Source organism: Rhinatrema bivittatum, chromosome 1 (genome assembly GCF_901001135.1).
Source record: "Rhinatrema bivittatum chromosome 1, aRhiBiv1.1, whole genome shotgun sequence".
Classification (NCBI taxonomy): domain Eukaryota; kingdom Metazoa; phylum Chordata; class Amphibia; order Gymnophiona; family Rhinatrematidae; genus Rhinatrema; species Rhinatrema bivittatum.
This window is the reverse complement of record NC_042615.1, coordinates 709,675,443-709,698,532: the sequence shown is the minus strand read 5'-3', so window position 1 is coordinate 709,698,532 and position 23,090 is coordinate 709,675,443. Positions and strand designations below refer to the sequence as shown.

The 23,090-nt window shown below is 45.2% G+C and overlaps 1 long non-coding RNA gene across 1 annotated transcript in view; it reads left to right on the top strand.

Annotated features, from left to right (window-relative positions):
• The first annotated feature begins 1,280 nt into the window (after positions 1-1,280).
• Positions 1,281-23,090, top strand: part of LOC115082064 — a 99,766-nt gene continuing 77,956 nt past the window's right edge. Inside the window, exon 1 of the long non-coding RNA XR_003854066.1 lies at positions 1,281-1,318. This is a non-coding gene — a long non-coding RNA (uncharacterized LOC115082064). The remainder of the gene's footprint in view (positions 1,319-23,090) is intronic.

Genomic DNA, 23,090 nt, shown 5'->3' with positions numbered 1-23,090 from the left:
GTTTCGCACCAGTGGCCGACGCCCGAGAGGGGTTGGGAGGGGGAGAAGCATCAACCTCCGAAGAGGGACAGGGTGGGGGAAGGGAGCGGGAGACCGCAGGGGCAGAAGGGCCCTCCTCATCCGCCCAGGGAGGCGACAGCGGGGCTAAGAAGCACGCCGCCACCCCGAGGAGACGAGAAGGGGCGGCGGTGATGACCTGCAGGACGGCCTCTTTTGTGGCCATCGCCTGAGGGGGGATGGGAAGGGGCAAAGCACCAACCCCAGAGGAGGGGCAGACGGGCGCGGGGGCAGGAGGGTTCCCACTTCCGCCTGGGAAGGCGAAAATGGGGCCAGCACACTCGCTGCCACCCCCAAGAGACGAGAGGGGGGGGGCGGGGATGGTGAGCTGAGGTGCACCCTCCTGCGGTGCTGCCGCCGAGAGGAGTTGGGGGGGGAGGAGCATCGACCCCCGAAGAGGGGTGGAGCGAGGGGAGGGAGTAGGCAGTCGCGGGAGCAGGCTGGTTCCCCACTTCCACCTGGGAGGGCGAGAAAGGAGCGAGCTCGCTCTCTGCCACTCCCAGGAGGCGAGAGGGGCAGCGGAAGCAGGAGGGGGCACTCTGTGCAGAAGCAGAGGTGGAGGCCATAATGGACACAAGAGGGAATAACAAAACCAAAAAGGAAAAAAAGACAAAGGTAGGTAACAAAAAGATGCCAAAACAACAAGGAAAAAAGGGGGAGGGGGGGGGGAACCAGAACCAGAACCTAACCAAAGGGTAGGAAAGGGGAGGGGGAAAAAAACAAAAGCTAGCACTAAGGACCCTAAAACCTTGGGCCCTGGGGGGGGGGGGGGGAGAGAAAAGAAAAGGGAGTTAAGGCAACTGGAGCCAAAAATAAAAAGGGGGTAAAAAAGGAAACAACTAAAAGAAAAACTAAAAGGCCTTGGCGGGGGGTTAAATTCAGGCCTAAGGGGGAGGAAGCAGTAGCTTCTTAGGGAGGGAGGGAGGGAGGGGGTCAGCACAAAAATAAAATTAGCTGACAGAGGGAGGGGGGAAAGAAAACAAAACCAAAAGAACAAACTAAGGACGGTGAGGAGCTGGCAGGAGAGGAGGGTGGGGCAGGTAGCTGCAGGCAGTTGCAGGCAGCTGATTGCAATTAAGCAATCAAGCAAGCTGCCTGCAGCAAGGGAAGAACACAAGGAAGTCAAACAAACAAATAACCAAACAAGCAACTTAAAGAACCAAAAAAGAAAGCAACAGGACAACCAAAAACAAAAGGGGAGAAGACAAAAAGCAACAGGACAACAAAAACCAAAAGAAGGGAAGACAACAAACAAGGCCAAGTAAGTAAGCAAAAACAAAAAGTAATATAATTAAAGGAAAGGGAGGGGGAGGAGGGAAGGAGCCTCAGGGGAGAGGCCCCAACCACCTCTTCCCTCAGTTACCTCCTGGTCTGGGACCGCACGCTCGCCTGCAGGGCCTGTAACCCCTGTGGTGCTGGCCACAGGGGGACAGGTGGAGGACCTCCCGATGTTGGGGGAGCAGCACCTGGGGAAAAAACAAGAAAAAGGAGGGGGGGGGGAAGGTGAGTAAGAAAATAAACAGGGAGGGGAAGGATGAAGTAACCTAAAAGACAAGAAGACAAAAGGAGAGGGGAAGTGCTGCAGCACTTGTGTGTGTGTGTGTGTGTGTGTGGAGGGGAGGGAAGGCAGGTGCTGGCCCTAGGTGAGGTCTTTAGTGGCCCTGCAGGCCTGATGATGGCTTTCCCAGAGGAGGGGCGGTGGAGGTCCTGCAGGAACTCTGCCTGGCTTGGCAAGATGGATTGAGGTCCAGGCAGACAGACAGGCAGGAAACAGCAGTAGTAGCAGGCTGGAAGGAGGAGGACTCCAGGGTCCCAGAAAACTCCAGGGCCTGGGAGGCCTTCGATGCCTGGATCCTGTATGGACTTCCTGGTTTGAGCCACGCCCTTCTCCCTAGGGGCCGACCCGCAGCACTTCTCCTCAGTTATAGGGCCAGCCAGGTTTGACCCATCAGGACTCCTCCCAGGGAGTTGTCTTGTTCCTGGGCTACAAAAGGACTTCCTCTGCATTCAGGCTTTGCTTTGGCAAGGGGCTTGTCCCCTCGAGGACTTCCTGTCTCCAGCTCCTGCCTGGCATTGCTGATCTTCGTCCATGGATGTTCCAGTTCCGTGATGTCTTCAGTTCCACTTTGTGATGTCCAAATTCCTTCATGTCTTCTCCAAATGTTCGTGATTCCTAATGTCTCCAAGAGGCACTGAGGCTTGCCTGTTCCACTCCCCTCGTGGTCCATGACCAGTCGTCCAGCTGTGTACGGCACGTAGAGGAACAGTGTGGTCCGTGACCAGCCCCGTGGGGCCACCCTTTGGTGGGCTGTGTAGGGCGCCTGAGGGTCATTGCTTGCCTTGTTGCTTCTTTTCTCCTGCCGCCAACTCCTCTGGAGGGCCTTTGACTTTCCACCTTGCCTGAACTGTGTCTTGAGTCCTTTCCTGGGCTCAGCCGCATGCCCTGGACCTTGTCTCCAGTTGGCCACATCCAGTTCCGTGGTGGCTGGAGTCACCTGCCGATGGTTCTTCGCTGAGCACTGCCTGGACTCTTCCTTGTTCCTAAGTTTCAAGTCCTCGTCTTGTCTGACCCAGTCTCAAGTTGTCATGTCTACCTCCAAGTCATATCGTCTACTCCAAGTTCCAAGGACTTCCTTGTTTTGACCAATCCTCTTGGACTTGGATGGTTTCACCATAAAGGGCACACACTCTCCTTGCTTCTGCTGGAGAGCTCCCAGTAATGCTTGACCTCGGTTAAGCATAACAAACTCAATAACATGGAAGATGTAATAGAGCAAAATGACAAACTAAAGAGTGACAAATCACTGGGACTGGATGGTATTAACCCCAAATTATGAAAGAACTCAAACATGAAATTGCAAACCTGTTACTAGTAATCTGTCACCTATTATTTAAAAGAGACTCAGTCCCTTAATAAAGGAACAGTTCCTGGAGGATTACCAATAGAATGCCAAATTTTTAAAAAGGGATTGTGGAGTTATTCAGAAAACTATAGAACAGTGACCCTGAAGTCAGTGCAAGGCAAAACTGTAGAAGCTATTAAGAATGTGCTATTGCAAATAGTGTTCACTAAATGGAAAAAGTGCACACTAAGATCAATAGAGTACTCTAAAATGTTAGTCAGTCAACTTAAAACCAAACCAGTAAGGGAAGCAGTTTATTTGCTTTTCTAGCTCCAATCAATCTTGCTCTACTGTAACTTTTTGTGTTGCCAAGGTTTCAAGGTAGGCTCTGGGGGAAGATACACATGGTAACTAAGCAAGCAAGAACGTGCATATTTTGAATTTCCTAGTCCATGGTCTTTTGGGGAATGGGCCTGGCATTTTGGGATATGCATAGTTTTAGTCTGCCAATTCTGATTTTTTTTTTTTTTTTTTTTTTTTTTTTTTTACAAGGAACATGGTAAGTGGCAAAAATATAGTCTGAATCTTACATTTTTATGTTTGTTTTTTTTTCTCCAAATTCAAGACCAGATATATAAACTGGGGCTCGGGCTATCTGCTGCATTGCTTTGGGGGAATTCAAGAGACAACAGCACATTAATGCATTATTCTATTGGGAGACTGAGTTATTGTGATTTCACATTAATTACTGCATTAATTGGTGATTGATTTGATTTTATGTCAGTCATGTAAGGCAATTAGCATAAGCACTAGGTAATAGCAGTGGAGTACCGTTGGCAGGCAGAAACTCACTCCTGCTTCTGCTCAATATATAGCTGACTAAAGGGATGATGTAATTAGCTGCACTAAAGCTGCCATGGGTTTGTGCATATACTAACGCGTGTGTCTGCATGCATTTTTCCCACACTAGTCTTACATGTGTATGTAATAGGGATGTGAATCGTTTTTTGACTATTTAAAAAAATCGTCCGATATTTTTTTAAATCGTCAAAAATTGGTACAGTGCGCGATACAATAATTGTGAAAAATCGTTACTCCCGTTAGTGTCCACTAACGGGAGTTATTTGGGGGGAGGGCGGGAAAACCGGCACACCAAAACAACCCCTAAACCCACCCCGATCCTATAAAACTAATCCCTTACCTTCCCCCACCCCCCGAACCCCCCAAAACATTTTACGAGTACCTGGTGATCCAGTGGGGGCAAGGGGACCGATCTCCTGCTCTTGGGCCATCGGCGCCATTTTGGCTGCCACTCAAAAATGGCGCGATGGCCCGATTTAAAAAAACCCCCACCCGACCCTTTAAAGATGACCCCTTAGCTTCTCCCACCCTCCCGATCCCCCCCCCAAAACATTTTTAAATTACCTGGTACTCTAGTGGTGGTCCCGGGAGCGATCTCCAGTTCTCAGGCCGTCGGCTGCCAATCATAAAGATGGCGCCGATGGCCCTTTGCCCTTACCATGTGACAGGGTATCCGTGCCATTGGCCAGCCCCTGTCACATGGTAGGAGCACTGGCTGGCCGACGGTCGGCCCCTGTGACATAGTGAGGGCAAAGGTAGCGCCGGGGCCATTTTGAATACTGGCAATACGGCCCGAGTGCAGGAGGTCGCTCCCGGACCCGCGCTGGACTTTTGGCAAGTCTTGTGGGGGTCAGGAGGCCCCCCCAAGCTGGCCAAAAGTCCCTGGGGGTCCAGCAGGGGTCCGGGAGCGATCTCCTGCACTCAGGCCGTATTTATAATATATTCAAAATGGCGCCGGCGCTACCTTTGCCCTGTCACATGGTAAGGGCAAAGGGCCATCGGCGCCATTTTTTTTTTACGCAGCTGATGGCCTGGGAATGGGAGATCGCTCCCGCGGCCCCCCTGGACCACCAGGTATGTGTAAAGTTTTTTTTGGGGGGGGTCGGGAGAGTGGGGGAGGCTAAGGGGGTAATTTTAAAGGGTCGGGGTGGGTTTTTTTTTATCGGGCCATCAGCACCATTTATATTAGTGGCAGCCAAAATGGCGCCGATGGCCCGAGAGCAGGAGATCGCGCCGGGACCCCCCCACTGGGCCACCATGTAATTTAAAACATTTTAGGGGGGTTCGGGAGGGTGGGGGATTTGTTTTAAAGGGTCGGGGTGGGTTTAGGGGTTGTTTTGGTGTGCCGGTTTTCCCACCCTCCCCCGATTTACGATTTTTCACGATAAATCGGGGGAATTTCTATTGTATCGCGACTCTAACGATTTTTGACGATTTAAAAAATATCTGACGATTTATTTAAATCGTCAAAAAATGATTCACATCCCTAGTCTCAGGGATCTGTATTAGGACCCTTACTTTTCAATATATTTATAAATGATCTGGAAAGAAATACGTCAAGTGAGGTAATCAAATTTGCAGGTAATACAAAATTATTCAGAGTAGTTAAATCACAAGCAGATTCTGATAAATTGCAGGAAGACCTTGTGAGACTGGAAAATTGGGCATCCAAATGGCAGATGAAATTTAATGTGGATAATGTTACACGCCCCATCCGCACGCGTCCCACGCACGGGCCTGCTGACCTTCATGGTTTCATGGCAGGTCCTGGGTTGGCCTTCCTAGCGGCAGCTGCTAGCACTTCCAGGCCCTGGCATCCCGCGGTGGCAGTCGCTGGGCCTTCTACTATGCACCAGGCCTCACGCCAGAGCTCAGCATCTTTGGCGCTGTTGGCCACGCCCCTACATGTGCATGCACGGACCGCCTGGCCTCTTGTAGGGCCAAGGATGGGTCTTAGCTCCGCGGCGCACCCTGATTGATTCTCTATTATAAAGAAGTCCCTGCCAGCTCTTCCTTGCCTTGGCAATCGGGTCGGCTTATGCTCGATTGTCTCTGCTCGTACTTGCTCCTGTCTTGTTCCAAGTCTCGTTCCAGGATCATTCTGTTCCAGTTCTGTCCCTGCCTTGTTCCTGCTTCCTAGTTCTAGCATCCTCCTGTTCCTGTTCATCTGTTCATCTCCCCAGGTAGTACCTCCAGACTGTCTCTCTGGTATTGACCTCGGTTTGCTACTTGATCTGTCTACTTGCCTGCCTGCCTTCTGAACCTGGTCTGTTCCTCTACTTGCCTGCCTGCTGCCCGTCTTCTGATTCCAGTCTGCTCCTCGAACTGCCTGCCTGCCTCCTGACTCCAGCCTGCTACTTGACTTGCCTGTCTGCTGCCTGCCTTCTGACCTCAGCCTGCCTGTGAACTCGTCTGACATCCGGTACCTGACCTCTGCTTTGTTGACAATTCCTCGGACTGACTCCTGGACTCTGACCTCTGCCTGCTTGACCTCGTCTCTAGATTCTGGCTCTGTTCCTAGCCTTGTCGTCACCTACACTCTTCTGGTCTACCTTGTTCCACCTGACCGCGCTCCCCTTCTGTCCTTGGGCACGCCAGATGTCTACTCTCCCAGGAGACCCTGCGAGGCCCACCTAAATCCAAGCGGCCCTGGTCCCTACGGGCTCCTCCCGGGGGGACCTTGGGCTTCCAGTAGTGAAGCTCTTCCTAGCCTCTGTCTCCTTCCGTGCTCCACCCCCTGGGGGTAGTAGCATCTCCACTGCCACAGGACAAGGGTCCACCCCCGAGCACAACAGATAAGTACCAGGTGATGCATATAGGGAAAAATAACCCATGCTATAGTTACACAATGTTAGGTTCCATATTAGGAGCTACCACCCAAGAAAGAGATCTAGGCGTCATAGTAGATAACTCATTTAAATCGTTGGTTCAGTGTGCTGCGGCAGTCAAAAAAGCAAACAGAATGTAGGGAATTATTAGAAAGGGAATGGTGAATTAAACGGAAAATGTCATAATGCCTCTGTTTTGCTCCATGGTGTGACCACACCTTGAATGCCGTGCACCATTCTGGTCACCGCATCTCAAAAAAGATATAGTTGCGATGGAGAAGGGTGACCAAAATGATAAAGGGGATGGAACAACTCCCCTATGAGGAAAGACTAAAGAGGTTAGGACTTTTCAGCCTGGAGAAGAGACGGCTATGGGAGGATATGATAGAGGTGTTTAAAATCGTGAGAGGTCTAGAATGGGTAAAAATGAAACGGTTATTTACTCTTTTGGATAATAGAAGGTCTAGGGGGCATTCCATGAAGTTATCATGTGGTACATTTAAAACTAATCGGAGAAAGTTCTTTTTCACTCAACTTACAAGTAAACTCTGGAATTTGTTGCCAGGGGATGTGGTTAGTGCAGTTAGTGTAGCTGGGTTTAAAAAAGGATTGGATAAGTTCTTGGAGGAGAAGTCAATGACCTGCTATTAATTAAGCTGACTTAGAAAATAGCCATTGCTATTACTAGCAACAGTAACATGGGATAGTTTTTGGGAACTTGCCAGGTTCTTATGGGCTGGATTGGCCACTGTTGGAGACAGGCTGCTGGGCTTGATGGACCCAGTATGGCATGTTCTTATATTCTTTTTTTATTCATTTATTTATTTATGTGATTTTAGTATGATATACAGAATAATTTCCAGATATACAATCATTAATGAAAATCATTAAAGAAAAAAATAATTCAGGAAAAATATCATTCAATCAATTATTTCCATCTTTCTCCCACCATCACATTTAACTGTTAAGCGGAAATTTGGGAGATCCAAGATATAAAGGAACATTATCTTTACAATAATTTAAATTTAAGGAATTTAAGGTGGATACTACACATTCTATCTAGCTCGAGACCTTTAGGCCTCACTCCTCTCGTTCTTATGGCTATCCAAAAACACACGTAATTGGTCAGGTGTGAAGAAAATGTAGTGAGCATTATCCCATTTAGAACACATTTGCAGGGATATCTTATGGTTATCCTAGCACCCATAAACCTTGCTTCCTGGCACATCCCAAGCATCTTTTTCTTCGGATTTGTGTTGCTCTGGTAATGTCCCAAAACATCCAAATCTTTTGTCCGTAGAACATCTTTTCCCTGTTTCGCAGGAATAATTTTAGAATCATATCTCTATCCATAGTAAAAACAAAGGAAATCGAGACTGTTCCATGAGACTCAATTTGCTGCTCCATAGATGTTTCAAGAAAAGCAATTAAGTTGTTACCAGCATTCAAGGGTGGGTTAGCAAAAGTTGAATTTGTTATGTAGTATATATTTGCAATTGGGGGAATCGCTTCTGGAGAAACTTGCAAAATTTCTATTAGGTATTTCTTAAATTGATCCCTTAATGGGATCAACCTCACTTGAGGAAAATTTTAAACCCTTAGGTTCAAATATCTTTGAGAGTTCTCCATGTTTTCAATCCTTCTAGTTGTATCCAAATCAGATTTCACAAGATTCAGTTGTGCTTCTTGCATCACCTCAACTTTAGTATCCATATCTTTAATCTTGGCTTCATGCTGAGCTACCAAAAGTTCAGTCTTTTTAATGCTCTCCTGGTTGTTTATTAGTACCTGAGTTAACAACGCTATTGATTTTTCTAAAATTACCAGGGCACTCCATATCATCTCTAAAGTTATTTCATATGGCTTAACCAATTTTTGAATGAGGTTTGTGCCTACCTTATCCCTCGACAAACTTCTGAAATTCTTACGATTTCGTTGGTTGAGTCCTCTACCCCCGTTAAGTTAGAAAAGGTAGCACTCTGTTTCTTATCGGCCCATTCCTCCATTAGGGCCTTCAGTTCCTGTTGTTCCTCCATTACCGCAGTGCTATCCACAATTTCACATGTAGCAGACAAACCTCTTCCTGCCTCCGTTGCCGCACCAATCTCCAACGCCATCTGGCAGTTAAGCCAGCCCGGGTCCTGGTTGTTGCTACGGGTAGGAGGAGAAGGCGTCTTGGGCACTCCAGGGCTCAACAATGTTTGTATGTTCTGGAGTGACTCAGCATGTTCCCCGCCCAGCATCCCCACAGACTTCTCTCCCAGAGTAGAAACCATAGTTGGAGCAAAGAAGCCCACTATCATGGGTTGAGAAGGAGTCATCACAGCAGGTACAGAGGAATCCTGTTGGATCCTGCCTTTCCTCTTGGTATGAGGCATAATGAATCGCGGTACAAATACAAACTAGCGGAGCCAACTTTGCTGTGACCTCTCCTTAAGATGCCATCTTGGATCTCATGTTCTTATGTTAATATATGCTGTTTAGCATACATTAGAGCACTAATGCAGTTTTATGCATCTCCCAGTTAGGCAGATAAAGCTGATGAATATTGTAAACTAGCCTGAACATATGTACATGTGTGAGCAATTTTAAATGGACATATGCATGTGCACGCAAATGCTGCTCCTACTGCAAAAACGGGGGAATATTTTAAGGGGTGCTCGCCGATGCCATTTGCCATTTTCCCAATTTGTTTCCAGTTCAGCCAGTTTAGAGAGAGGACTTGCAACCCCCCTCATAATTTAATAGCCTCCCTTTCCTCCTGTTAGTGCCAATCCTTAAAATCCTGCTGACTAGCCTAGAATTGTTTATTTTCTTACTTATACATCATCCATAACAGTAATAAAGTTATACAACATGGGACTCCAGTGCGCACTTGTGTGTGTAAGTAGTTTTGCACACATCTCTTGGCCTTCCCCCTTAATACTCATGCCTCACCCAGACAACACCCACACCCCATCCCTTTTTTAAAACATTTGACTTATGCCTGTAGCAAGGCAAACCCGCATACTTGGGAGGGTTATAAAATCCAGCCCAATTGGTGCGCCTTGGCCCATGCAGGCCTTGGCACATGCAGAGCTTTTACAGTTTACCTTTATATTGAATGGTTAAGTACAGTAACCATGCCCTGGAGGACACAGCCAAATATTCAAAGAGAACATATCTGGCTAAGTGGAGCTGAATATCGGACATATTGGGCCGGATTTTAAAAGGGTTACGCGCTTAAGATACGCGCGTAACCCTTTCAAAATGCCCCTGCGTGCACTGAGCCTATTTTGCATAGGCTCGGCGGCGTGCGCAAGCCCCGGGACACGTGTAAGTCCCGGGGCTTGCAAAAAGGGACAGTTGGGGCGTGGGCAGAGGGTGTGGTGTCGGCTCGGGGGTGTGATCGGGGGCGTGTGGGCGGTGGGGGCATGGCCGAGTGCCCCGACACAGCAGCCTGTGTCGGGGCCTGCCAAGCCAGCAGACAGCTGGCGCGCGTAAGTTACTACTGCCCGGAGGCAGGCGTAACTTTTTGAATAAAGGTAGGGTGAGGGGGTTTAGATCGGGGGGGGGGGGGGGGTTAGGTAGGGGAAGGGAGGGGAAGGTGCAGGGGGGTGGAAAGAAAGTTCCCTCCGAGGCTGCTCCGATTTCTGAGCGGCCTCGGAGGGAACAGGCAGCGCGCGCTGGGCTCGGCGCGCGCAAGGTGCACAAATGTGCACCACTTTGTGCGCGCTGACCCCGGATTTTATAAGATACGTGCGGCTACGCGCGAATCTTATAAAATCCAGCGTACTTTTGTTTGCGCCTGGTGCGCGAACAAAAGTACGTATGCGCGTAGATTTATAAAATCTACCCCATTGTGACTACAGGTATAGAGTTAGGGCAGAAAAATAAAGTTGTGCTTAGCCCTAATCTAGGAAAATGAATAGCAGGCATTATTTTAGGCTTCTTTAGGTGTGTGCAGTCAAAACATTGTTGTTTGTTTTGTTTCCGGGGGAGGGAGGGATTTGTTTCTTTTTTTGGTTGTCTTATGTTGTTTCATATTAGTACGCACTAAAACAGTAACTTTCAAACAGCCGTGCAGGCATACATATATGCGTGAATGCCGGCTTGCACCCAGAGACACGGACATTTTATAACATGTGCACGTATATACGCACATGATATAAAAACGGTTTTACGTGCATACATTTTATATGGCCATGCACAGGTGCGCACAAATGCCAGCTCTATCATGTACTTCTGGGGATTTTATTAGATATGCACGCCGATTCAATTACCAGTTTCCCCAGTCTGTTCCCAAAACGCCCAGGTAAAGGCTAGGACTCCCTAAATTTCATAGTTAAAATGCCTCCCTTTCACCCTTTTAGCCACACCCTTAAAAGCCCACTAATTAGCCTAATGTTTTTGTTTCATTACTTACACACCATCCATAGCTGAAGTAAAGTTACCTCGGTGCGCTCTTGTGCACATAAATACTTCCATGCACATTTCATGTTATATACCTGGACCGCCCATGTCCTGCCCAGATCCTACCCATGCCCCACTCTTTTCTTGTCTTTCCTTCTTAATGCAAATATTTAAAATTAAAGGAAACATCCTTTGCCATTGAAAACCTCTAATTATGATCATGTTGATTAAGCCACTCAATCACATTTAAATCACTTTTAGTGCCATCCTAAATGAAACACCCATAATCCATCTTCTGCATTTTTCTGCAATGGAAAACCAAATTTAAAAAAAAATTGCTTTCATTCTTCCCAAATATGGGACCTATAATTTAAAGATGAAGGCATTTGGTTGATACCAGTAGCCTGAATTTTATTAGGGTTCCCATTTCTATATCTAATCAAATTTATTATAGGTGCTGTTCATTTTTCCATAATTCTTCAGTATCTTCTTTGACTTTTCCCAGTTGACTTTTAGGAATTAATTATTGTTCTTCCCACTGAAATGCTTTTTTATTTTTATCCATAACCCCTTTAACTGGAGCATCATTACTATAAAGCACTGTAATTCCATACTAATATTCCAGTTTAGAGAGGTTTGGTTAAAACAACTTTGGGAAGAAAAACGTTCCATCTATTTTTCAAATCTACACTTTCCTGTGTAGTTTTAGAAAATATAGGTTATGCTTGGTTGTTCAGAAATTGCATTCACAGAGAAAACAGATGGTAGGATGTTTATGATGCACTGCTTATTTTTTGTATAAAATCCATTTCTGAACTATAAGGTATCCTGCCACAAATTATACCTTCTGAAACCTGAAAAAAAATTAGAGTTTTAAAGATAAATAATAATTTATTCTCCTGCAAAGTGATGCTACCCTTAATCCTGCTGGCATATTATTTTACAGAAAAATGCTCTCATTCCATACAATTGCATTGTTTACAGAGGGATTTTGAGCAAGGATGACCAGATAGCCATAAAATATTGTCATTAAGAAGAAAAAAGTATATTACTTAGCTAGATACACATGAATATATATAAATTACCTCTTGACCCAACCAGGCAGTACTCTGTTGAAGCATGGCCATGTTGGGATTCCAATGTTTCCTGTCAATTTGTGTTATGGAGTTTTCAAAAAAAAATTTCTTGTTTTATTTCTTTATTTTTTCTCTTTCCTTTTTTCTTTTAAATGTAATTTCTCTTTTTGTGTTTATAAATTAGACTACTAGTTATTTTCAATAACCCTGAACATGAGGAGGCCTGTTTATTAATGTGCATTATAAATACCTCTTAGTATGCCAACAAATATTTACTGGTAACTCAGGTATATTGCAATAAGGGGATTATAGCCCTCAGCAGCCCCAGAGAGCGCCCAAAACAATGAAGGACCTCATAGCTCTGAGGACCCCTAGAGGCCTTGCCATACCCCCAAGCCCTCCCATTCCTGCCTATCTTATTTATCCATTGATGGATCATGGCCCTTTGTGGTAGAAGTGATCCTCACTTGCTTGTGTCCCTCTTAATTGCTCTTGAAAATGGCAAAGGTTGACCCAAGGCACCTCATACTTTCTTCTTTTATCTTTTTTCTTCATAGATTTGTTTTGTTTGTATCCTCTAGCCTTGTTTGTTTGTACTGTTGTTTTAGGGAATTATTTTTTATTCTTCTCGCATTTCAGAATTACCTTTTAGCTGGTATGTTTTATCAGTCACAACATCTTTGCTCCAGTAAGCTTTTGCAATTAGAAAGATGAGGATTGCTTGGGTATTTTTTTGCCTTCTGCAATGCCAAATACATCAGTTAACCTCTGACTTTTACTTCACTTCATTGCAAATAGGGATCTTCTGTGCTCGCCTTATTCCATTATCTATTGAATTTTGCTACTGCTTTGCCTATATCACTGTCACTAGAGAGCCATTCCATGCAGCTACCAGCCTTTCTATAAAGAAATATTTTAAGAGGTTATTCTATCTCATGCAGCTTTATCTTGTGACTTCTAGTTTTAGACGTTTCTTTCAAATGAAAACATTTTACCTCATATTAATTTATGCCTATAATATCTTCTCTGTCCCTTCTCTCCTCTAATCTTCACATTATTTACTTATTTATTTATTGTTGGGTGATTTATATTCCGCTTATTTGCTAGGGATGTGCAGGCAAAAGGTTTTCGTTGCGTACGTGATCCGTATTCGTGGGGGGTCAATTCCGTTTCATGCGGAAGTATGGAGAATTTAATAAGTTGTCGATCTGTAAATATATTACTTCTAAATTAACTACAACCCCCCCAAGACTTACCAAAACTCCCTGGTGGTCCAGCAGTGGGGTCCGGGAATTCACTCAGACCCTCGGTGCTAGTTTCATCACGGCGCCGATAGCCTTTGTCACAGGGGCTACCGGTGCCATTGGTCAGCCCCTGTCACATGGCCATCGGCACCATCTTGTGCTCCTACCATGTGACAGGGACTGACCTATGGCACCGGTAGCCCCTGTGACATAGTATGGGCAAAGGCTATCGGCACCATTTTGAGTCCTGGCGTCGGATGGCAGGTCGCTCCGGGACCCCCGTTGGACCCACAGGGACTTTTGGCCAGCTTGGGGGGGCCTCCTGACCCCCACAAGACTTGCCAAAAGTCCAGCGGGGGTCCGGGAGCGACCTGCCATCCGACGCCAGGACTCAAAATGGCGCCGATTGCCATCAGGCGATCGGCGCCATTTTGAGTATTGGCGGGATGGCGATTTTGAGTCTCAAAATGGCAGCGATCGGCGCCATTTTGAGTATTGGGATCGGCCGGCCGGCGTGAAAGGAGGTCGCTCCCGGACCCCCGCTGGACTTTTGGCAAGTCTTGTGGGGGTCAGGAGGCCACCCCAAGCTGGCCAAAAGTCCCTGTGGGTCCAACGGGGATCCCGGAGAGACCTGCCGTCCGACGCCAGGACTCAAAATGGCGCCGATAGCCTTTGCCTATACTATGTCACAGGGGCTACCGGTGCCATTGGTCAGCCCCTGTCACATGGTAGTAGCACAAGATGGTGCCGATGGCCATGTGACAGGGGCTGACCAATGGCACCGGTAGCCCCTGTGACAAAGGCTATCGGCGCCATGATGAAACTAGCACCGAGGGTGTGAGTGAGTTCCCGGACCCCACCGCTGGACCACCAGGGAGTTTTGGTGAGTCTTGGGGGGGTCAGGAGGGTGGGGGGGTTTAAATTTTTATTTAGGCCGAATTAAACAGAAATCTGTTAAATACGTGGGGAGTCGCGATGCGTTTCGCCTCCCCACGTATTTAACAGATAGCAAAAAATAAGTTGCGGATTACAAATACGTGGAAAACGGATGCACACCTCTATTATTTGCCAGATATGTCAAGTCTCATGCATTGGGAGGGACTACCCTTGGTGTTTCTGTAGTGCCAAGCTCCAAACCTGTAGCACACTCTAAACTCTGCCCCTGTAGCAATGCACTTTTTAGATTCAAATGTATAAGCTTTATGGAACGAGAAGACTTAATTTAAGAACACAACCCTAGTCCATTTTCAAAAAGACCAATATAAACACTTTGAAAATTGGCCTCTAAGTTCTCATTTCTGTCAGAAGCACTCTCCTTGGAAGACTATACCATGTACCCACCACACTTTCCATTATCATAACATCATAGTTTCACTGTAAATGCTAGAGGTGTACATGGCAAAATCTTTTGTTTGTTTTATTTTTAATTTAGTTTAGTTTAATTTCATTTTCTAAAAGTTTTTAAAATCATTTTTCTTTTAAAATGTATCATTTTTAGTGTGCACTAATTAAAATTATTGGGGTAGATTTTCAAAGGGTTACACGTGTAAGATATGCGCGTAACCCCTGAAAACCTACCCCTGCGTGTGCGAAGCCTATTTTGCATAGGCTCAGCGGCGCGTGCAAGCCCCAGGATGCATGTATGTCCCGGGGCTTTCAAAAATGGGTGGTCCGGGGGCGGGGCAGGGGGGCATAGAGGCAGTTTGTGGGCGGTCCGGGGCGGGGCCGGTGGGTGTGGTGGCAGTTTGGGCGAGGTCCGGGGTGGTCCCGAATCCTCTGGCACAGCAGCCTATGCTGGCGGATGGCGCGCCGGCAGCTGGCTGGCGCACGCAAGTTACACGTGCCTCAAGCAGGCATAACTTCGGAAACAATGGTGGGGGGAGGATTTAGTTAGGGCTGGGCTAGATAGGGGAAGGGAGGGGAAGGTGGTGGGATCGAAAAAAAAGTTCCCTCCAAGGCCGCTCCGATTTCGGAGCGGCCTTGGAAGGAACGGGGAAAGCCACTGGGGCTCCCCTTGGGCTTGGCGCGCGCAAGGTGCACAAGTGTGCACCTCCTTGTGTGCGCCGACCCTGGATTTTATAACATGCGTGCGGCAGCGTGCACATGTTATAAAATTGGGTGTACATTTGTATGCACTGGGTAGCACGCACAAATGTACCCCGCGCACGTAACATTTAAAATCAGCCCCATTGTGTACTAACTCAGTGTGCACTGTTTGAATTAGTGTGCAGTACTTGCTTTAGTTCATGCTATTTGATTCAGTGCATACTAATTTGATTTAGTATGCACTATGACAATAACTTTAAATAACTGTGCTGCAATACATGAATGCACATACACTGCAGAGGAACTCAGCAAATTATAATGCTAGAAAACAATTTTTATTATATACATGCAGTTACACACTCTGCTTATACTCAACACACTGTGGGGGTCATTTTCAAAGGAGTTACGCATGTAAATGTGACATACTATCGTAGCAATTTTCAAAAGCTATTTACTCGAGTAAAGTGCACTTACTTGAGTAAATCCTATGGACAATTCAATGGCATATATTGTAGCAATTTTGAAAAGCCCACTTACTTGAGTAAAGTGTATTTACTCGAGCAAAAACCAGTTTTGCTCGAGTAAATGCTTTTTAAAATCTACCCCTTAATACATAAGACCCACTTCGATCCAAAAAAAAAAAATTATGATCGAAGTCTGGTGTAAAAAGGATGTTATATAAGCATAGTGGTATTGAACAAGCATAGCGGTATTGCCGCGGAGTTGGCAAATTGATGTATATTTTTCCTGATACGACTGAACCCAGTATTATTATGTGTGGTGGTGATTCAAATATTAAGGTGATGTAAAGAAGATTTATCCCGGTTATGGAGAAGAATGCAAGGGAACATATGCAGCACTTAATTTGAAGGTAGTAATGTATGAGGGATACCAACATGATAATATAGTTGCGCTATTGTGAATTATCATTCCCTGAAGAAGCCCGCATGGACGGGCAAAACAAGATCTTCATTGGAGTAATTAAATCTATGTTTTGAAGCAACTAATTTGTTATTTATTGCTATTTACTGTAATATGTACAGATGTAGGTTGACTACATGTTATAATATGTTAATTCATGTATAATTGTGTCAAGCATACGATCGTGTTGGCAATTTTAGGTGAAGTGAGTGATAAGGTTTGGGTGGTGTGATAAGTATGAATGAATAGAGAATGAATGGAGGGTAATGTATGGATATCATAGTTTTAATGTTAGGGAGATTATAAAACACATAGTGGGTCTTATGTATTAAGTGTGTTGAGTATAAGCAGAGTGTGTAACTGCATGTATACAATAAAAATTGTTTTCTAGCATTATAATTTGCTGAGTTCCTCTGTAGTGTATGTATATTCAGTATTATGAACAGAGGTAGTGCACAAGCAATACATGAACATGCATATGCCGACGCACACTGGTAGACGCGAGTATTTTATAACCTGCATGCATATATGAGAGCATCTTATGTTCTTATAAAATCGGCTGGACGTGCATAAATGTGCATGCCATGTGCTGCTTCTACCATATAAGTGGGGGGGGGGGGGGATTATAATATACATGCATGCTGACAAAATTACCAATTAAACCAGTTCATTCACATTTTGCCCAGTTACAGGTCAGATAGGACTTCCTAACCCCCTAGCTAACTAATCTTTCTTTTACCCTACCTGCCCCAACACTTAACACCCCACTGACTAGCAGTTTTTTTTGTTTTATAACTTATACGCCATCTATAGCAGAAGTAAAGTTCTGTGGTAGGGGGACCCTGGTGCGCGCTTGTGTGCGTAAATACTTACACACTGGTTTCCATTTACATTCCCAGAACACCCATCCCGCGCCCAGACCACATCCTGCCCCTTTTTTGGACTTTTTCTTTTGTGCATGTACCAGGAGATACGTGCATCCATGGATGCTTTTTACAATATGCGCGCTGTGCGCCAGCCAAAAAGATGCATGTACCTCCCTGATTTGACATGCGTAGGGCTTTTAAAACCCACCCCTATTTGATTTTGAGCATACTATTTAAATTTAGTGCAAGGCCAGAGATCCAAGATGGTGCTTTGCTAGCAGGACATGCAAGAGGTGAGCTCCCGAGCTGAAAGATTTTCTGCAAAAATAATGCCACATACTAAAAGAAAAGCGAGAGTCAGGGTAGAGACCCCGACAGCCCAGACTCCCACTTCATCTCAGCTCTCAATTGGGAACTTCTTCTTGCCAAGCGGTGTTAATACCCCGGGAGATGTGGCCGTTGTGAGCGCTGACGGTGAGCAAACGCCGACGCTCCCAGGCCCAAACATCTCGTTGAGCCCCGGGGCTCCCTCTAAACCTTTGCCTCCAGGACTCGCCACGGTCCCGGATTTGGGAACGGAAGTCAGGCCGATGTTGCCAGACTTACCAGACTCCTTCGAGGGAAGTCCGATGAGAGAGGAGGCGAGCCCAAAGAATGGAGGGGATGGACGCCCTCTAACTTCAACACCGGAGGAAGGCAAAGGACGTGCAGAGGCCTCCGGAGAGAGGCATGGAGACTGCACAGAGAGAACAGTGAGTCAAAAGCTATTTTCAAGCGTTCCACAAACGTCTAGTATTACTTTGGAAAATGTGTGGGCAGTCCTTGTTGAATTAAAGTCATCTATTGAAATAACAAATAAAACGCTGATAGAAATGCAGAATCGCGTTACCCAGATTGATCCGATACTATCTGCGCATAAAGAAAAGTTCCAAGCCCTTGAAAATCGGGTAGAAATTTTAGAGAAAGCCCAGGTCAGGTTGATATGTGGAGATAATGCAAATTCTAGGAAAATTGAGACATTGGAAAATCAAGCTAGATATAAAAATCTCAGGATACTAAACTTTCCTAGTATTAGACTGATATCCACCTATGAGATGTATAAAAAATACACATTAGAAGTCCTGATGTTAACTCCAGGAGAAATACCAATAATGGAGAAGATTTTCTTCATAAGCCAAAGAAAAATGGAAAAGAAAGATCAAGAGGGGGAAAAAGAAAAAAATGGACTACAACAGCAAGAAATGGAAAACATCACTGCATTTCTTGAACAGAGTATGACTGATCAAATAGAACAACGGGGAACGTTATGTGTGAAATTTGCAAACATAGCGGATAGAGATAAAATATTGAGGTTATCTCTTAAAAATAGAGACAAAAAGTTTCTGGGTCAGAAAGTTTGGACATACCCTGACATAACAAAAACCACACAAACACGCAGGAAAAAATTTCTTTCAATGGGCCAAGAAGTGAAAACTCTTGGTGCTCAGTTTATGATTTATTACCCCAGTAAATGTGTGGTGAAATTCCAAAGTGAGAGGTTTGTGTTTTTAGAACCGCTTGAATTACGAAAGTTTATTGATGCAAAATTACCTAGAGCTTGCTGAGATCAGTTATAGGGAATAGTTTAAATACACTGCTTACCTGCTAAATGTTTTAGTATAAAATGCTTTGTATTTGCTCAAATTACATCCTGGATCTCCCATTACTTTATACTTTAGTTTTTGTTTTGTTCTAAACTTTATTATCTCTTTGGAAAAAGTTTGTATTACATATATTTCCTTGTGTAACATACCTCTAGGAACTAGGGCAGAGAAATGTTGAATCATCATTGTGACATGAAAAGACTGACAATAGAGTGCTGTCTCTTTAAGAGCTGAGGGGGGGGAAAGGAGATTCAAAATTGGATTGTATTGAGCATGTGCGAACAGATCACTGTTCAGCCTGAACAGAGTTCCTGCCCTGCTCTGAACTAATAAATATTATCTGTGCTGATTAAGGTTCTCTTTTCTGGAACCCTGCTGTGGACGACTTGGGAGTAGTTGAACTGTGCCCTGTCAGGATTTGAAGCTCTTCTTTCGGATAGAGGCTGCTGTATTGTGGATTTGACAGTTGAAGCAAAGAGCAGTACTGACGCCCTCTTCAGCTCTAAATTCAAATGGACACACAGTAGGATACAATCTGGGACTTTGCTTGTTCAGAGACTGCTTAAGGTCGGGTGATATATCACATGCTGATTCTGGTTGAAATACTTAACATGAGTTTATGACAAAGTTGAGTTTTCTCTTGTACTATATACCTGTGTTTATATGACAAATGCAGATGCTTAGGACGTGAACAGATTTATTTCAGTCATTCATTCCAGTAAAGATAAAACTGTTACTCACTAAAGAGCGTGTGGATTCATTTCTGATACTGGGTTGGGAATCAAAGTGCAGGTTTCAGACACAAGGAGTCATAAAGAAAATTGAACTTCAAGGGTTACACTTGGTTCAAACAGAGTATAGTATAGTATACGAATGGAAATTGCCTATAATATTATTTTTACCCAATCTGTGACATGCGGTATTGCTGTCTTGTATTTTGAAATGCATAATAAAAATATAAATAAAAAAAATAATAATTTAGTGCAAAAATGAAAAAAAGAAAAAAAACAAATTTTGTGAGATTTTTTTGTCATGTTGTCCAAAAAATGACATGGAATGGTATTGACAAGGACGGTATGTTTAATATCGGCATGTGGGCTCACATGTATGTGCATATGCCACCTCATGTCCAGAGATACAGCCATTTTATAATATATGTGCATAGATGCATGCATGGTATAAAATAGGCTGAACGTGCGTACATATGCACACAAATTCATAGGGACGCACACATTGCACACAAAACCCACCTCTACCTCATAAATGGGGGGGACTAATAGAAATGAATGCCAACACAATTATCATTTAAATCACTTTTCCTAGTTTGCCCAGGTAAGGGATAGGACTTCCTATCCCCCCTATTTAAAAAGTCTACTTTTTCCCCTCTTAGCCCTAACCCTTAAAACCCTGCTGACATGCCTATATTTGTTTGTTTTAGGGCTTCTACACCATTCATAGCAAACGTAAAGTTACATGGTAAGGGACCCCAAAGCATGCTTGTGTGCATAAAGTTTTACACGCCTGTTTCATTCGTAAATCTAGGAATGCCCGTGCCCCACCTAGACCATGCCCATTCCCCGCCCCTTTTTTGGACTTTTCATTTGCGCGTACACTGGGAGATACGCGCATACTTAGGCAGAATTAAAATCCACTCAGCGTGAGTCAACCCAACTTATGTGCATATCTCATGGTTTTGTGCATGTCAAGCTTCTAAAATTCACCTGAAAGAGCTTAACTTTATAATAGCCCATGGAGGGCTGAAGTCTGCATGTGGTAAATACAAGCACACTTCAGCCTGAATTTTCAAAGTGGACTTGAGTGCTATTTTGTAACATGTGCATATATATTAGGGATGTGAATTGTTATCTGACGATTGAAAATATCGTCCGATATTTTCAATATCGTCAGATATCGGGGGGGGGGGGGGGGGGAGTCCCTCATAGCGATAGGAAACCCCACAATTAATTTAGTGGGTTTTCTTATCATTATGCGGGGGGGGGGGGGGGCAGGAAGAAAGGACACAACCAAGAAACACAACCTGACCCTTTAAAATGAGTTGTTAGTATCCCCCCACCCTCTGAACCCCCCCAAAATTTTAAATACGTGGTGGTCCAGCGGGGGTCCCGGGAGCATTCTCCCGCGCTCAGGCTGTCGGCTGCCACTAATCAAAATGGTGCCGATGGCCCTTTGCTCTTACCATGTGACAGGGGCTGTCGGTGCCATTGGTCAGCTCCTGTCACATGGTAGGTGCACTGGATGGCCCGCGCCATTTTAAAAGATGGCGCCGGCCATCCATTGCTCCTACCATGTGACAGGGACCGACCAATGGCACGGATACCCTGTCACATGCTAAGGGCAAAGGGCCATCAGTGCCATTTTGTTTACTGGCAGCTGATGGCCCGAGCGCAGGAGAATGCTCCCGGGACCCACGCTGGACCACCAGGTATTTAAAAAAATTTTGGGGGAGTCCGGAGGGTGGGGCGATACTAACAAACTCATTTTAAAGAGTCGGCTGTATTTTTTGGTTATCGGCTCGTGTGCAGCCTATAAAATAACCCGATCGGACTGCAAGATAAAAATTTCATGGTGTGAATCGGAACTGGAATCCAAACCGATACCGGTTCCGATTCACATCTCTAATATATATGCGTTCATTGTTATAAAATCGCCTGGACGCAATTACATGTGTCCTCCATTTTAAATGGTCATGCACATGTGCATGCAAATCCTATACCGAGCAAGTAGGGAAATTTTACAAGGGACGTGTGCTGGTGGCATTCACCATTTTCCCAGTTTGTTTCCAGTTCACCCAGGTAAGGGATAGGACTTCCAAACCCCTCTAGTTTAAAATCCTCCCTTTTCCCCGTTAGCCTGACCCTTAAAACCCCACTGACTTTCCAAATTTTTTTTTTTAACTTGCACGTCATCCATAGCAGTAGTACAGTTATGCGGCAGAGGACCACAGCACATGCCATTATGCATAAGTATTTATCTGCTCATCTCTTGGCCAGGCCTCAACACACCCATGCCCCACCCCTTTTTATAAACTGTTAATTTGTGCTGCACTGGAAGTGGTCCATTGGCCTGGTGCAGGATTGGTACGGCCCTCCGGTCGGACCCAGAGAGCGCCTTCCACCAGGAGACGGAGCACAGGAAGAGACAGAGGCTAGGTGGAGCTTCGCCAATAGCAAACTGCGGTTCCCTCAGGTTGAGCCCTTGGTTACCCGGGCTGCCTGGTCTTAGGTGGGCCTCACAGGGTCTCCTTGAGAGAAAGTTCAAGGGTGTGCCCACCACGAAAAAGGGTGCATGGTCGTTATGCAGATAGGAGAGTCCAGAGGTTGCAGGAGGCCAGAAGAGAGTGTAAGAGTGTATGACAAGGATTAAGGCCAGATTATCAGTCCAGAAAGTTGAGCCAAAGCAGGGTCGGTAACAGAGGTCAATCCGGGCATAGTTCGGTCAGGCAAAGGTCAAGTTCCAGACAGCGATCAAGAGTAGTCGGAGTTCCAGGCAGAGGTCAGGTGAGGCAGCAATCAAGAGTAGTCAGAGTTCCAGGCAGAGGTCAGGTCAGGCAGCAATCAATCAGGTCAGGCAGCAATCAATCACTCACAAAAAAATCTTTCTACAAGCTACGACTTCTAAAACATCTCCGTCCGTTACTCTTTTACCGAGACTATAGAACTATTCTTCAATCCCTAATCTTTTCTGGTCTAGACTATTGTAACGCTCTTTATTTAGGACTACCAGACTCCACACTCTATCCACTTCAACTGATTCAGAATACTGCCGCCCGGATACTAACTAGAACCTCTCCACGTCATCATGTCTCCCCTATTTTACAATCTTTACACTGGCTACCCATAAAGTTCAGAATAAAATACAAAATCCTCTCCATTATCCACAGTTTAATTCATAATCATACATCCACCTGGCTTTGCTCATTACTTCGGATTTATAAACCAACACGACATCTAAGATCACTTAACCAAAATCTTCTAGACATCCCCTCACCCAAACAAGCCAGACTAGACCTCACTAGAAAAAGGGCCTTTTCAATAGCCGGACCAATACTTTGGAATTCATTACCAAACCCCCTACGCTCAATATCTAACCCCTCTCACTTTAAAAAATCTCTCAAAACCCATCTTTTTCAGCTTGCATTCAATACTTCATCTAATTAAACGATTATTCATACATCAATCTATTCCTGCATAATCACTCGCACCTTTTACAAGCCTCATTCCCTACGTTTTTCAGTCCTACATTTCTCCCTACCCTTCCCTCCCCCTGCAATATTAAATGCATTCTCCATTTTT